Here is a 15,414-nt window from a genome sequence, read left to right on the forward strand (position 1 = left end):
GGCAGTGGGCATAGTTTTAGGATGATTCTCATAAGGAGCTTGAAACCTAGATCCCTCACACGTGCAGCTCAAAGTAGGGTTTGAGCTCCCATGAGAATCTAATGCTGCCATTGGTCTGACAGGAGGTGGAGCCCAGGCAGTAATGCAAGTTTTGGGGAGCAGCTGGAAACACAGATAAAGCTTCTCTCACTCACCACTCACCTCCTGCTGGGCAGTCTGTTTCCTAACAGGCCATGGACCTCTGTCCGTCTGCGGCCTGTGGACTGGGGACTCCTTTTCTAAATGAAGTAAAGGTGATTCCATGGCAGAGAATCTGTGAAAATTTCAAAGTCCAAAAGATTATAGGAATATATGCTTGTGAAACACCTACATTTCAGTCTTGAGAAGAAAGTGAATTTTTTTTTTTCCAATCTCAGCTATTTTTAAAAGGTCACAGAATGAAAATCAATGGGAAAAATCTTGGCCTGAAATGGAATTCATGGCTTCACAAACTAAATTCAGCACTGTAATTTCTGAAGTTTTGAATAGTTTGTACTCATTATGGTAAATCCAAATGATATTTAAAAAAGAAAACTATTGTTATCATATTATCATTCTAAGAAAAGAGTAAATGGGCAGCCTATTAAGTACATGAAGATACACTTGTATATTCCATTTTAATTTAAAACTATAACATAGTACGATTCACAAATTCACTCTTTTAGGGACTTCCCTGGGGGCTCAGTGGTAAAGAATTAGCCTGCAATGCAGGAGATGCAGGTTTAATCCCAGGATTAGGAAGTGACTTGTAAAAAATTTTTTACCACAAAATACTAGCATATTATTAAAACATTCTGTTTTTGTATGGATTTTGTTCCTTTACATCCATATAATAGTTACTTCACTCCTGTTGTTTTTTAAACAGTAGTACTTTCTAAACATGTGTTTTGTTTACTTTTGTTCTACAAGATGCTTGTAAGTGTTTCCCAAAAACAGTTTTATTCTCAAAGAAGTTTGGAAAACCATGGGTTCAACAAAGAAGAAATTTCTTTATAACAGTACTTTCATGAGCCTTTGTTATGAGTTCATCAAGAAATTTCAAGAGGGTCATCCAGAAGGAAATGCTTCATAACTTACTTGGTTTGAAATACTTGACTTCATGGTGGATCTGTTAACATCTTTTAGAACTAGTACTCTGCATGAAAGGATTTGAGAAATGCTGTTTTGCACCAAGAGACAGGATGATTGGATTTGTACTTAATATCATTTCACTTATTGGGTTTAAATTACTGAAGGAACCTCCTTTGGGATTAAGGAAAATCAACATGCAACATAAATATGTCAGACGTGTCTTTGGCATTCTGTCGCTTTTCAGGTGAATGTCAGCAAGAGACCTTAAGTTAGAATAACTAACGTGGGAGAAAGTCATGGCAGAAGCTATAGTACCTTCCTTCTACAGGGCTTCTCAGGTGGCTCACTGGTAAAGAATATGCCTGCCAATGCAGGAGATGCAGGAGACAGGATTTGATTCCTGGGTCAGGAAATCCCCTGGAGAAGGGAATGACAACCCACTCCAGTATTCTCGCCTGGAGAATTTCATGGACAGAGAAGCCTGGCAGGCTACAGTCCGTGGGGTCGCAAAGAGTCAGACACAGCAGAGCAGGTGCCACTACGTGATGTCCCACTACCAGCATGAAAGAGACAAAATAAGAGTGGGACTTTGCCTCTGAAGAGAATGTTCTTGTAATTCTTTTTATACATATCAATGGCAGCGATCAAGTTGTAATTGTCTGCAAGTCATTTGTCCACAGCTATGTTCATATTTGCTTTTTGTACATGCCACACCTATGGCCAGCTTCTTGTAGGGCGCGAGGGGCAGGAAGGAGGTGTGCGGTCCCTGGAATGGGAAGATGGCTGGCCCACCACCTTTGTCAGAACTGGAGCTTTCTCATTTTGTTTGAATTATTTCAAATGCCCAGAATTCAGACATAACAGGGCTTCCCCGGTAGCTCAGCTGGTAAAGAATCCGCCTGCCATGCAGGAGACCTGGGTTTGATCCCTAGATTGGGAATATCCCCTGGAGGAGGGCATGGCAACCCACTCCAGTATTCTTCCCTGGAGAATCCCCATGGACAGAGCAACCTGGTGGACTACAGTCTGTGAGGTCGCGAAGAGTTTGGACATGACTGAGCGACTAAGCACACAGTTAACCATGAACACAGAAACACTTTTCAAGGAGGTATATACAGGAGCCTTGGAATGCGTTCATTTTCTGTCATTACGCTATCATTGTCCTTTATTGACACAGACACTCCACAACTGACTATACTCGGTTTATACACATGTCCAAACATTAAATCAGCAATCTATTCAAAATCGAACTGTTTCTATTTTAAATGGGCTTAACTAGAAACGAACATAGGTTAAATACAAAAGGCACTACAGATGGAAGTTGGGGGAGAGGTAATTGGATGGAAGTAGTCAAAAGGTGCAAGCTTCCAGGTATAAGCAAGAACTAGGCGTGGCACAGTGGTAAAGAACCTGCCTGCCAATGCAGGAGCCAGACACTGGTTTCAGCTCTGGGTCATGGCAACCCACTCCAGTATTCTTGCCTGGAGAATTCCAAGGACAGAGGAATCTGGTAGGCTACAGCCCATAGGGTCGCAAAGAGTCAGACACAACTAGAGCAACTTAGCGTGCACACAGGAATGTAATGTAAAACAGGATAAATATAACTAACATTGCAGTACATTATATACATGCGTCTATGTGTGTGTGTGTATATATATAGTGTTGAAAGAGTAAATCTCAAGAGTTCTCATTACAAAGAAAATTTTTTTCCTGTTTTTTAAAAAGTTTGCTTCTATATGAAATGAGGGATGTTCATTAAACTTCTTGTGTTCATCGTTTCATGATACAAGTCAAATTATTATGCTGAACGTGCTCATGTCCCCACTCACCTCCGACTCTTACGACCCCTTGGACTATAGCCTGCCAGGCTTCTCTGTCCATGGAATTTCCTAGGCAAGAATACTGGAATCGGTTGCCATTTTCTCCTTCAGGGGATTATGCTTTACACTTTTTTTTTTTTTTTTTAGCCAAACTGTACCTTGAACACCTTAAATTTAAACAGTGTGTGTGTGTGTGTGCGTGTGTGTTCAGTAGTGTCCAGCTCTTTGGGACCCAGTGGATTGTAGCATGCCAGATTCCTCTGTCCATGGGATTCTGCAGGCAAGAATAGTGGAGTGGGTTGCCATGCTCTCCTTCAGGGGATCTATTCCATCCCTGACCCAGGGATAGAACCCATGTCCCCTGCATCTCCTGCATTGCACGTGGATTCTTCATCACTGAAACACCAGAGAAGCCCCCAATTTAAACAGTATTGTGTGTCAATTATATCTCAATAAAACTAGAAGAAAAATCAAACCCAAACCAACAACAACCACAAATGTACTACAGAAAGTTTACGATTTAATGTCACTGTACATCTTTATAGAATTCCCAGCTGTCACACAACCCCCGAGCTCTCTGGATTTCCTCCCTGAACATACTTCAACAGCTGTATGAGCCTTTTAGGTCCAAAATATAGGAAATCACTGATTCCAGGCAAAATCAGGGTGCGGGAGAGGGGAGAGACTAAAGTTTGAATCTAATTAACCAGTTCTGAAACTTGTTTGCACAAACGAGTTAATTTCTTCTTTCAACAATGAGAGCACTTGGTTTTCCGTATTTATATGTCTATGTCCTTGTGTGTACAATGCATGCTTTGTTAAGGCTGTGTCTGGCCAGTGCTTTGCATCCCTTTATGAAGGCAGTAATTGTAGCCAGTACGTAATGTACCTGGGGATGAAGAGTTGCTGGAGTCTCCTTTTGGACAGCCTTCTAGTTGGCACAGCTGTGGTATTTTCTCCCTCCTCATCCTTCTAACTCTCCTTGGTTTAATGACAGTCTTATGTTTTATTTGTTTCCTCTGATCCAACATGTTTATCTGAGGGCAGTTCTAGAATACATGAAAGTCAGAGGCAGGGTGGTAATTACCGACACTGTTGTACATATCACCTCTCATGGTAAAAAGATAAATGTGTAATCATGCAGTAATATGAAAAACTGACTGAAGGACCAAAGAACTGTGTCATTTTACTCCACCCTCTGTGAGTCAGTGAAATGGATTGGATTATAAACCAGAAACCAGCACTTGAATTTGATGAAACTCATCCTCAGGAGGAAAGTGTCACTACACGTTGGCAGTTTGTAAAATGTGATGAGCTGCCCTAATCCATTGGAACCAACATGTCCTTAATCATAGCAACATTCTTGGTAAATTAAATAGCTATTAATTTTTTTTTTTTCAAAAAAAAGCCTGTCAGGATATGCTTCTGTAAATGAGGCACATACAATCACAGGCATTTCCACTGTGTCAAATGTGTAGAAAAATAGAACCCCTTTGGGAATTTGTAAAATGGTGTCAGGCATCAGGGCATTTAAAGGAGTGGACTGAACTTGAGCAAAAACTCGGGAGTGACCTTCCACGTCTGAAGGTCCAGAGTGCTTGTATGGTGATATACGTCATAGATCACTGTGTAATAATCGTCTCCCTCCTCCCCCAACGTCAAGTATCCAGGGAAGACCTATGCTGCCCCAGGTATAGTGCTGAGGGGCAGCCCAGAGGTGGCAGGGGTCTTACGTATCTATTTTCACTTCTCTGCTGCTTGTTTAACCCTCTCAAGTCAGGAGCAAGATATTTGTGCTCTTTTTATTCTCGCGTGAGGAGGTCCCCTGCCTCAAGGAGATGAACTCTGGGTCTTGTGCCTTCAAGGTAGGCCCTACAAAGGACTCTTCTCTCATAGATAAAAGGGAGTGTATCCACTACTCTATTTAAAAGAAATAACCAACAAAGACCTACTGTATAGCACAGGGAATGGTTCTCAGTATCTGTAATAACCTAAATGGTAAAAGAATTTGAAAAAGAATAGATACTTTTATAACTGAATCACCTTGCAGTAACCTGAAACTTACACACTGTTAATCTCTAATACTCTAATATAATTGAGTATATAATCTCTAATATAATTAGAGATTAGTTAATGTCTAATACTCTAACAATAGAGCCTTGTTAATGCTCTAAAATAAAATAGTTTTTTAAAGAGGCAGGGGTTTATGTTAGTGGCTTTGCTGAAAAGGAATGTATTCCTAGCATGGTGTTAACTTTTTTCTTCTTATAACCACCAGGGACCTCAAGGGAAATTCTCTAGAATTATGTTGGAGTACATTGAAAATTCTTTTGCAAGGTTATTCAATGACCTGATGATTAGAACAGATAGAGATTGCAATATGAAGTCATCTAAGACAGACAAAATAATTCAGTAATGCAGGGAAATTTAATGGCATGTCTTATAGACAAACCACAGCAAGATTCATCTTACAGTAAGGCTTTATCTTTGATACATCTGCTTATAACCTTGGTAATGACATGTCTGAATCAGACAGGATATGGCAAAGTGGGAAGCCAGTGCTGTATCAGGGGGCTTATTATCAGCAGGTCTCACCTAATGGCATGTCATCAAGATGCTGCTGAATATTGTAAATTTTAAGCTTGAAATACCTGATGGTTGATGTTCTGTTCATAACATTTGAAGTGACAACAGCAAAAGAATAGTGAAAGGCAGAGCTATTGTATATGTAGACTGTGCTCTGCATAGGGCACCCATCGGGAGGGTAGTGTGGGGTGATGGGAACCTATCTAGCACCATGGTCATGGGTCCTGTACCTTGACTTGAGGCTACGTCTGCCCAGAAAGGTGTCTTTTTATAGCTGCATAAAGGGGTTATGTAGGGGTGACTCTGACATTAGAATAACTGTCTTCCCAAGGCAGATCTGAAAGTTCTTTTAGGTCAGTGGTAAAGGAGGCAGGCCTGAAATGGCTAAGATTCGGAAACGGCTGTCCTACTACTGTTTGGAGGGACTCATGTCAGGGTTGATATTTTTTCCCCAAGCAAGCTAGGCACACTTCAGCAATTCCAAAGGTGAAAAGTGAAAGTGAAGTTGCTTAGTCGTGTCTGACTCTTTGCGACCCCATGGACTGTATCCCACTAGGCTCCTCCGTCCATGGGATTTTCCAGGCAAGAGAACTGGAGTGGGTTGCCATTCCCTTCTCCAAGTCACTACGTAACTCTGGGGGCTGTAGAGGTTGGTTGCTCCACCCACTGCCCTTTCTTGGAAAAATGTCAAGAACCTAGATTTCCCCTGAGCAAGGATAATTACTGAGCAGAGTCCAGCCCTGCTGAGAAACTGCAGAGTAAATTTCCCCTGAAGGCCACGTCTCCTGCATCCTGCTACCTGTATCGAGGTTGTAGTTCGAGAGTCTAGTCCAATAGGATTGCAAAAATATAGAGCCCAGACTTAGAACCACTCACATGGTGTGAACACAGCAGCTTGGAAGAAATTCTAGGCTTCCAATGTTCATACACCACTTCCATGCAATTACACTGACTCTCACTGACTTTGTGGAATGTTCATTATCTTAATGCAATGCTTGTGTGTGTGTGTAATATGAGACTGTAACAGTTCAAGAATTACAACATTGCTGTCTGTTCTACATTTCCTAGCATGCACGCGTGCACACACACACACACACACACCCCACAATTGGTACCAGTAAAATTAAATGAGAGAAGCTATCAGGAAGTAGATAAAGAGACATAAAATAGAGACGTTTTTTTCTGGAGTGAATGAGGCCAGGCAAATGGATTTTAAAATTCTGTTTCTATGACTGCACTACATTTATAAGCTGAAGGCATCAATAGTTGACATTGCTCATGGAATACCAAGGGAAAATTCTGAAAAGGAAGTATCTATTCACTTATTACCCAAATGTAAATTATATGTGCTCTTGAAGTATGCCCTTTATTTAATTTTAATGCATTTTAAATTTTAATATGGATTTCTCTATGTGAATCACCCTCTTTGTTTTCAACACCATTAGCACACAAAAATTGAGGACGGGTTTCTATTTTCTGGCAATTCAAAGTATTTTATGAGGTGTAACACATAATATTGCATCTTCCATAGAAGAGGAGCTCAATGTTTGTTGAAGCAATTTCAGTGTGATGTGTTAGCTATGATCTACCATGAGTAGGTAATAGCTTTCTCTATTTGCAGTTTAAAAGGATTCTTCTATTGCCATTGACATTAAAAAAACAAAACCTTTGGTTCTCAGTAAAGCCAAGGCATAGCTGTAGAAAATGTTGGCATCTCTCTCAAAGACTTATGCAATCAGAGTGATTCAAAGTCAATTCTTCTGCTCCAAATTATTTTCTTATCCTATAAAGATATTCTATAAGATATGAATTTTTTTCCATTTGAATGAATTCAGTAGTTGAAGAAACTGTATTTGATTTAAGTTAGAGGGCTAGATAGAGCAGAAGCAACACTAGCTTTAAAAAAAAGACAAAAAAGATTTGGCTCTTTTTTTTAATTAATTATTTTGGGCTGCACTGGGTCTTCCTTGCTGTACACAGAGCTTCTCTAGTTGGGGCGAGTAGGGGCTACTCTTGTTTGCAGTGCCCAGGATTCTCATTGCACTGGCTTCTCTCGTGGAACACAGGCTCTAGAGCATGGGCTCAATAGTTGGGGTGCACGGGCATAGCTGCCCTGAGGTATATGGGATCTTTCCAGATCAAGGGTCAAATCCATGTCCCCCACTTTGGCAAGTGGATCCTTAGTCACTGGACCACCAGGAAAAGTCCTTGACTCATGTTTTGATATATACTTTTACATTTGTAAAGGAGAAAAGATAACTATACAAATAATGACGATGTCAGTTAGAATGTGAAAAATGTCAGACAAGAGGTCCCCCAAATTGGGCCAGAAGTTCAGAAGGCAAGGCTGAGGCAGGATGGGAGCCTTCATGGAGGAGGCATGGGGAATACAGCATGAACTAAGGCAGAGGGATAGGATGGCTCATGGCCATTAAGAGGACACAGTGTGGTCTTATTTGATTAGAGTTAAAGACACATACAAAGGAGAAGGTGGAAGATCAGGTGGCAGGACAGGTTGGAATCAGGGTGAAAAAGGTTTGAATACTTGGTATAGGCAGTGGGGTCCTATTAAGCATTGAAGAATCAGATATAGGATGGGGAGAGGGGTTGCTGATTTTCTATCCCTACATGAGGCCATTGCATGTGCAACTGGGAAACGATGCTAACATTCAGGTCTGAGCTGCGTAAGTTGGCTCCAACACACCAGCAGTTAAACATTAGTTGAATCTATGAAAAAACAGGAAATTGAACAGGGAAGGTATAGAAAAAGAAAACAGACAAAAAGGCCAGGACAGAACCTATGGATTACCTGCATTTAATCTCAATGAAGGTGATGTGGAGCCAGATGAAGCAAGAGGAGCTAAAAACTGGGAATACAGGAAATCCAGGTAAGCAAGTGTCCTAGAAGTCAAAGGAGGAGAAAGAACAACAAGACTGCGAAATTACGGCTGAGCTTGACAATTAGGAAAAATCTGGGGGTTTTAAGAAAACAGCTTTAGGGAACTGGTAGTTTGCCTGGAAAATCCCATGGAAGGAGGAGCCTGGTGGGCCGCAGTCCATGGGGTCGCTAAGAGTCGGATAAGACTCAGCGACTTCACTTTCACTTTGCACTTTCGTGCATTGGAGAAGGAAATGACAACCCACTTCAGTGTTCTTGCCTGGAGAATCCCAGGGACGGGGGAGCCTGGTGGACTGCCATCTGTGGGGTCGCAGAGAGTCGGACACGACTGAAGCGACTTAGCAGCAGCAGCAACAGTCAGTATATCAGGGATTAAGAACTGAGTCAGGGGTCTATAGATTTATATTTATTAGCAAACGTCATTGTGTCACGTTTAGTGATTCCACTATTTAAAGGAAAAACTGTATAGGAAATTATAATCAACATACCAATTAGTCCAAAAAAGCAAGGTTAAAAATTTCACAACCAAGATTTTGGCAAACTCTCCAAGACTCAGCTGGTTTGAGACACTTCAATTACTTTTACATTCTCCTCCATTTCTCAAATTTGTCCCATTCAAAGAAAGCCTCCTGAAGATTTATTCATGAGCAATTAGGCATGATATGTGAGGATTTTTTTTTTTTTGTCTAATCCTACATTGAAAAGAATTTTCAAGATGACTAAATCTGGTAAGTCTGTTTAACTCTTACAAGACCCTTAGGCACTGCCCATCTTTAACCTCCTTGCTTTTCTGTTACCGTCCTGAGTCTTTACCTGCTTATCTGTCTCTTTAAAAGCTAAGAGCACAGGAACCTCAACCTTCAACAAGAGTTTTCCAAATGCTTTGGTCTACAGAGTTGTTCAAATACATCAAGACCTTCTCAGGCCCTTTACCTAGACAGACCACAGGCTGATTTTTACAAGCTAAGACACTTTGGAGGCTTCCCTGGTGGTTCAGTGGTAAAGAATCTGCCTCCAATGCAGAAGACATGATTTCGATCCCTGGGTCAGGAAGATCCCCTGAAGAAGGAAATGGCAACCCACTCCAATATTCTTCCCTGGAAAATCTCATGGAGAGAGGAGCCTGGCAGACTATAGTCCATGGGGTCACAAAAGAGTTGCTCACGACTTAGCTACTAAACACACACGAGACACTTTAGAGAGTGAAAGAATGGGTCTTCCCTGGTAGCTCAGCTGGTGAAGAATCTGCCTGCAATGCAGGAGACCCTGGTTCAAGTCATGGGTCACCAAAATCCCCTGGAGAAGGGATAGGCTAACCACTCCAGTATTCTTGGGCTTCCCTGGTGACTCAGCTTTCAAAGAATTCGCCGGCAAAGCCCGAGACCTAGGTTTGATCCCTGGGTTGGGAAGATACCCTGGAGAAGGGAAAGGCTACCCACTCCAGTATTCTGGCCTGGAGAATTCCAGGGACTGTATAGTCCATTGGGTTGCAAAGAGTAGGGCACAACTGAGCGACTTTCACCATTAGTAATTACACTAGGAAAGTACGCTTATTTCATCTTTACCCCATGAGAAGGTTTCCCAGATAAAATACAGGACATCTAGCTGAAATTGAATTTTTTTATAGGTAATTTTCATTAAACAACATCTTCAAGAATATTTTCTGTGCTTATGTACTTAATCTCTCAGTCATTTGTGACTCTTTGTCATCCCATGGACTCTCCAGGCAAGAAGACTGGAATGGGTTGCCATGCCCTCCTCCAGGGGATCTTCCCAACCCAGGGATTGAACCCAGGTCTCCCGCATTGCAGGAAGATTCTTTACGGTCTGAGCCACCAGGGAAGACCTTTCAAGAATATATTCTATTTAAAATAAGCAAAATAAAGCATGAAATATATGTAATAGATTGAATGTATGTTTTTAAATGAAAAGCACAGAGTTGAACATAAATATTCTGTACCCAAAGGATGAATGGGCAATTTATTTACTAAATAGGCTGGAAAGTGATGACCTCTGCACAGGGACTTTTGTTCTGTCTTTCCAAAAGTAAATAACATGCTAAAATGACTGGTTAGTTTCTAATCATAGATGGAAAAACTCTTCTGCTCAAGGTTATCTGTCAAGTATAATGGATACTTGGAGTCTAGACAACAGTTTTTAGTTACATAAATTTGAATTTTATATTGAGTAGGGATAATTTTTTTAGCATAAGTATGCAACATGGGATGGAATTCCATGGAATAATGGGGTCATATGGGCTTCCCTGGGGCTTACTGTATAGCTCAGTCAGTAAAGCATCTGCCTGCAATACGGGAGACACCTGGGTTCAGTTCCTGGGTTGGGAAGTTCCCCTGGAGATGGAAATGGCAACCACTCCAGTATTCTTGCCTGGAGAATCCCATGGACAGAGGAGCATGGCAGGCTACAGTTCATGGGATTTCAAGAGTCAGACATGATTTAGCACTACCTTTCTTTCTTTCTACCGGCTTCCCTGGTGGCTCAGTGGTAAAGAACCTGCCTGCCAGTGCAGGAGACATAGGTGTGATACCTGGGTCGGGAAGATCCCCTGGAGTGGGAAATGGTAATCCACTCCAGTATTCTTGCCTGCAAGATCCCATGGAGGAGGAGGAGCCTGGTGGGGTACAGTTAATGGGGTCACAGAGTCAGTCACGAATAGGCAACTAAGCACACCCGATACGAAAATTGGGTGTCTGTATGTTGACTGGCAACCTGCACACTGAAGCGACTTGGCGGCAGCAGTAGCACTTGTGAATTCTTTACCCATTTACACAGGCAACACACCATCTCTGCACAGAGCAGAACAACTTTTCTGACCCCAAACTGGCTGCCTAATTTGCAGGGCTTGGTGTAACATGTAAAGGTGGGGTATCTTTGCTCAAAAAATTATTACACGTTTTAAGATGGTGAGAGCAGAGATCTCCTAAATCAGTCACAGGGTTCTGCTAGGCATGGATTCTGGACACAGATCACAAGCCCAGGAAGCTGGCCCTATTCTTACCATTTGGTGTGGTGTGTTTTGCTGTAATGAAATCTGGAAGTATTTCTTAAAATTTTTTTCATTGAATAAAAGATTCTTTAAATTCTATAGTACTTTATAATCCTCAAAAGTTTCACACACATGATTTCATACAGTCCCATAATAAACCTTTCTTTTTCCCTATATGCCTCTATTGCCCCTTCCTCCTTCCCTCTTCTCTGGTAACCACTAGTCTGTTCCCTATATCTGTGAGTCTGCTTCTTTCCTGCTGTATTCACTTGTTGGATGTACATATAAATGATATCCACATATAAACAATATCATATAGCATTTGTTCTTTCTATCTGACTTATTTCACATAACACAATGCCCTCCAAGTCCATCTACATTGCTGAAAATGGCAGAACTTCATTCTTCATGACTGCAACACCTTTATCCGTTCGACTGTTGATAGGTCGGTTGAAGAATTAATCCCCTTTTTGTTGTTGTTCAGTTGCTCAGTCATTTCTGACCACTTGTAACCACATGGACTGCAGCACACTAAGCTTTCCCATCCTTCACCATCTTCCAGAGCTTGCTCAGACTCATGACCTTTGAGTTGGTGATGCCATCCAACCATCTCGTCCTCTGTCATCCCCTTCTCCTGCCTTCAGTTTTTCCCGGCATCAAGGTCTTTTCCAATGAGTTGACTCTTCACATCAGTGGCCAAAGTATTGGAGCTTCTGCTTCAGTATCAGTCCTTCCAGTGAATATTCAGGACTGATTTCCTTTAGGATTGACTGGTTGGACCTTCTTGCAGTCCAAGGGACTCTAAATAGTCTTTTCCAACACCACAGTTCAAAAGCATCAATTCTTCAGCATTCAGCCTACTTAATGGTCCAACTCACATCCATACATGACTACAGGAAAACTGTAGATTTGACTATATGGACCTTTACCAGCAAAGCAATGTCTCTGCTTTTTAACGTGCTGTCTAGGCTGGTCACAGCTTTTCTTCCAAGGAGCAAGGGTCTCTTAATTTCGTGGCTGCAGTCACCATCTACAGTGATTTTAGAGCCCAAGAAAATAAAGTCTATCACTGTTTCCATTGTTTCTCCATCTAGCTGCCATGAAGTGATGGGACCAGATGCCATGATCTTGGTTTTTTGAATGTTGAGTTTTAAGCCAGCTTTTTCACTCTCCTCTTTCACTTTCATCAAGAGGCTCTTTAGTTCTTCTTTGCTTTCTGCCATATGAGTGGTATCTTCTGCATATCTGAGGTTATTGATATTTCTCCTGGCAATCTTGATTTAGCCTGTACTTCATCCAGCCCAGCATTTCATGTGATGTACTTTGCATGTAAGTTAAATAAGCAGAGTGACTATGTATGGCCTTGACATATTCCTTTCCCAATTTGGAACCAGTCTGTTGTTCCATGTCCATTCTAACTGTTGCTTCTTGACAAGAATATGGGTTTCTCAAGAAGTAGGTAAGATGTTCTGGTATTCCCATCTCTTTAAGAATTTTCCATAATTTGGTGTGGTCCACACAGTCAAAGGCTTTAGCATAGTCAATAAAGCAGAAGTAGATACTTTTCTGGAATTCTCTTGCTTTTTCTGTGATCCAGTGGATGCTGACAATTTGATCTCTTGTTCCTCTGCCTTTTCTAAATTCAGCTTGAACATCTGGAAGTTCTCAGTTCATGTGCTGTTGAAGCCTGGCTTGTAGGATTTTGAGCATTACTTTGCTAGTATGTGAAAGGAGTGCAGTTGTACTGTAGTATGAACATTCTTTGGCGTTGTTTTTCTTTGGGATTGGAATGAAAACTGACCTTTTCCAGTCCTGTGGCCACTACTGAGTTTTCCAAATTTGCTAACATATTAAGTGCAGAACTTTCACAGCATCATCTTCTAGGATTTTAAATAGCTCAGCTGGAATTCCATCACCTCCACTAGCTATGTTCATTGTGATGCTTCCTAATGCCCATTTGACTTTGCACACCAAGATGTCTGGCTCTAGGTGAGTGATCATACCATCGTGGTTATCTGGGTCATTGAGGTCTTTTTTGTATAGTTCTTCCATGTATTCTTTCCGTCTCTTCTTAATATCTTCTGCTTCTGTTAGGTTCATGCTGTTTCTGTCCTTTTTTGTGCCCATCTTTGCATGAAATGTTCCCTTGGTATCTCTAATTTTCTTGAAGAGATCTCTAGTCATTTTCATTTATTGTTTTCCTTTATTTCTTTGTATTGATCACTGAGTAAGGCTTTCTTATCTCTCCTTGCTATTCTTTGGAACTTTGCATTCAGATAGATATATCTTTCCTTTTCTCATTTGCCTTTCATTTCTCTTCTTTTCTCAGCTATTTGTACAGTCTCTTCTGACAACAATTTTGCCTTTTTGCATTTATTTTCCTTGGGGATGGTTTTGATCACCACCTGCTGTACAATGTTATGAACCTCCATCCATAGTTCTTCAGGCACTCTATCAGATCTAATCCCTTGAATCTATTTGTCACTTTCACTGTATAATTGTAAGGGATTTGATTTAGGTCATACCTGAATGGTCTAGTGGCTCCCCCTAATTTCTTCAATTTAAGCCTGAATTTTGTAATAATGAGTTCATGATCTGAGCCACAGTCAGCTCCTGATCTTGTTTTTGCTGATGGTATAGAGCTCCTCCATTTTCAACCATAAAGAATGTACTCAATCTTATTTTGGTATTGACCATCTGGTAACGTACATGCATAGGGTCGTCTCTTGTATTGTTGGAAGAGAGTGCTTGCTATGACCAGTGTGTTTTCTTGTCAACACTCTGTTAGCCTTTGCCCTGCTTCATTTTGTACTCCAAGACCAAGCTTACCTGTTACTCCAGGTATCTCTTGACTTCCTACTTTTGCATTCTAATCCCCTATGATGAAAAGGACTTTTTTTTTTTTTTTTTTTGGTGGTAGTTCTAGAAGGTCTTGTAGGTCTTCATAGAACTATTCAACTTCTCTTTCTCTTTCTTTGGCATTAGTGGTTGGGGCATAGACTTGGATTACTGTAATAATGAATGGTTTGCCTTGGAAACAAACAAAGATCATTCTGTCGTTTTTGAGATTGCCCCCAAGTACTGCATTTTGGACTCTTGTTGACTATGATGGCTACTCCTTTTCTTGTAAGGGACTCTTGCCCACAGTAGTAGGTATAATGGTCATCTGAATTAAATTCACCCATTCTAGTCCATTTTAGTTCACTGATTCCTAAAATGTTGATATTCACTCTTGCCATCTCCTGTGTGTGACCACTTCCAATTTACCTTGATGCATGGACCTAACATTCCAGGTTCCATTTGAGTACTGAGATCAAATGTCAAAGACATAGCATAACACTGTGAATGTTATACAGTATGCATGTATGTATATTATGTAATATATGTTATATGCATATATATGTGTTATATGTGCTCCTGGCTTTTGCAGTTGGTGCATATATGATCCTGTTTGAAGTAAATGCCTGCACGTGATACTCTGTGCTGTCCTACTGATAATAGATAGAGCCTGACTTCTCCTGCCTCCCTTAATTCTCTCTCAGAAGTTCTTAGAAGTTCTGTGTGTAAGTCAGGTGTCCTCTGCATCACCTTGTTGGTGTTATACAAGTTTTTGCCCTCAAAGTCCCATGAGATAGGTGTGGGACCCTCCAATGCCAGAGGTTGTCACTCTACATCCTTCTCACTGTCCCCTTGGTCTTTAGTACATGATGTCACTGCTGCCTGTCTCCTCTGGAACTGGTGATTCTCACTCTCAGCATGATGGTGTCTTTCCTGGCAGTCTCCCACTGCAGAGTGACTTGGGTCCCAGAGACACAGTCCTTTCATCCCGTTACTCAGGAGCTCCAGGGATGTGGGTGCTGGGTCATTGGTGGCTGCACACAAACCTAGACTCTCTAACATCAGGTATGGGAGTCAACAATGTTCTGTTTACTTCCAAGGTCTATGGTTTTTCTCCCTGGAGAGGAAAGGGACAGTTTCACATACCTCAGTCT

This window comes from Bos grunniens, chromosome 12 (assembly GCF_055505025.1).
Source record: "Bos grunniens cultivar Pamir isolate PY7600 chromosome 12, Bosgru_T2T1.0, whole genome shotgun sequence".
Taxonomy (NCBI): Eukaryota; Metazoa; Chordata; class Mammalia; order Artiodactyla; family Bovidae; genus Bos; species Bos grunniens.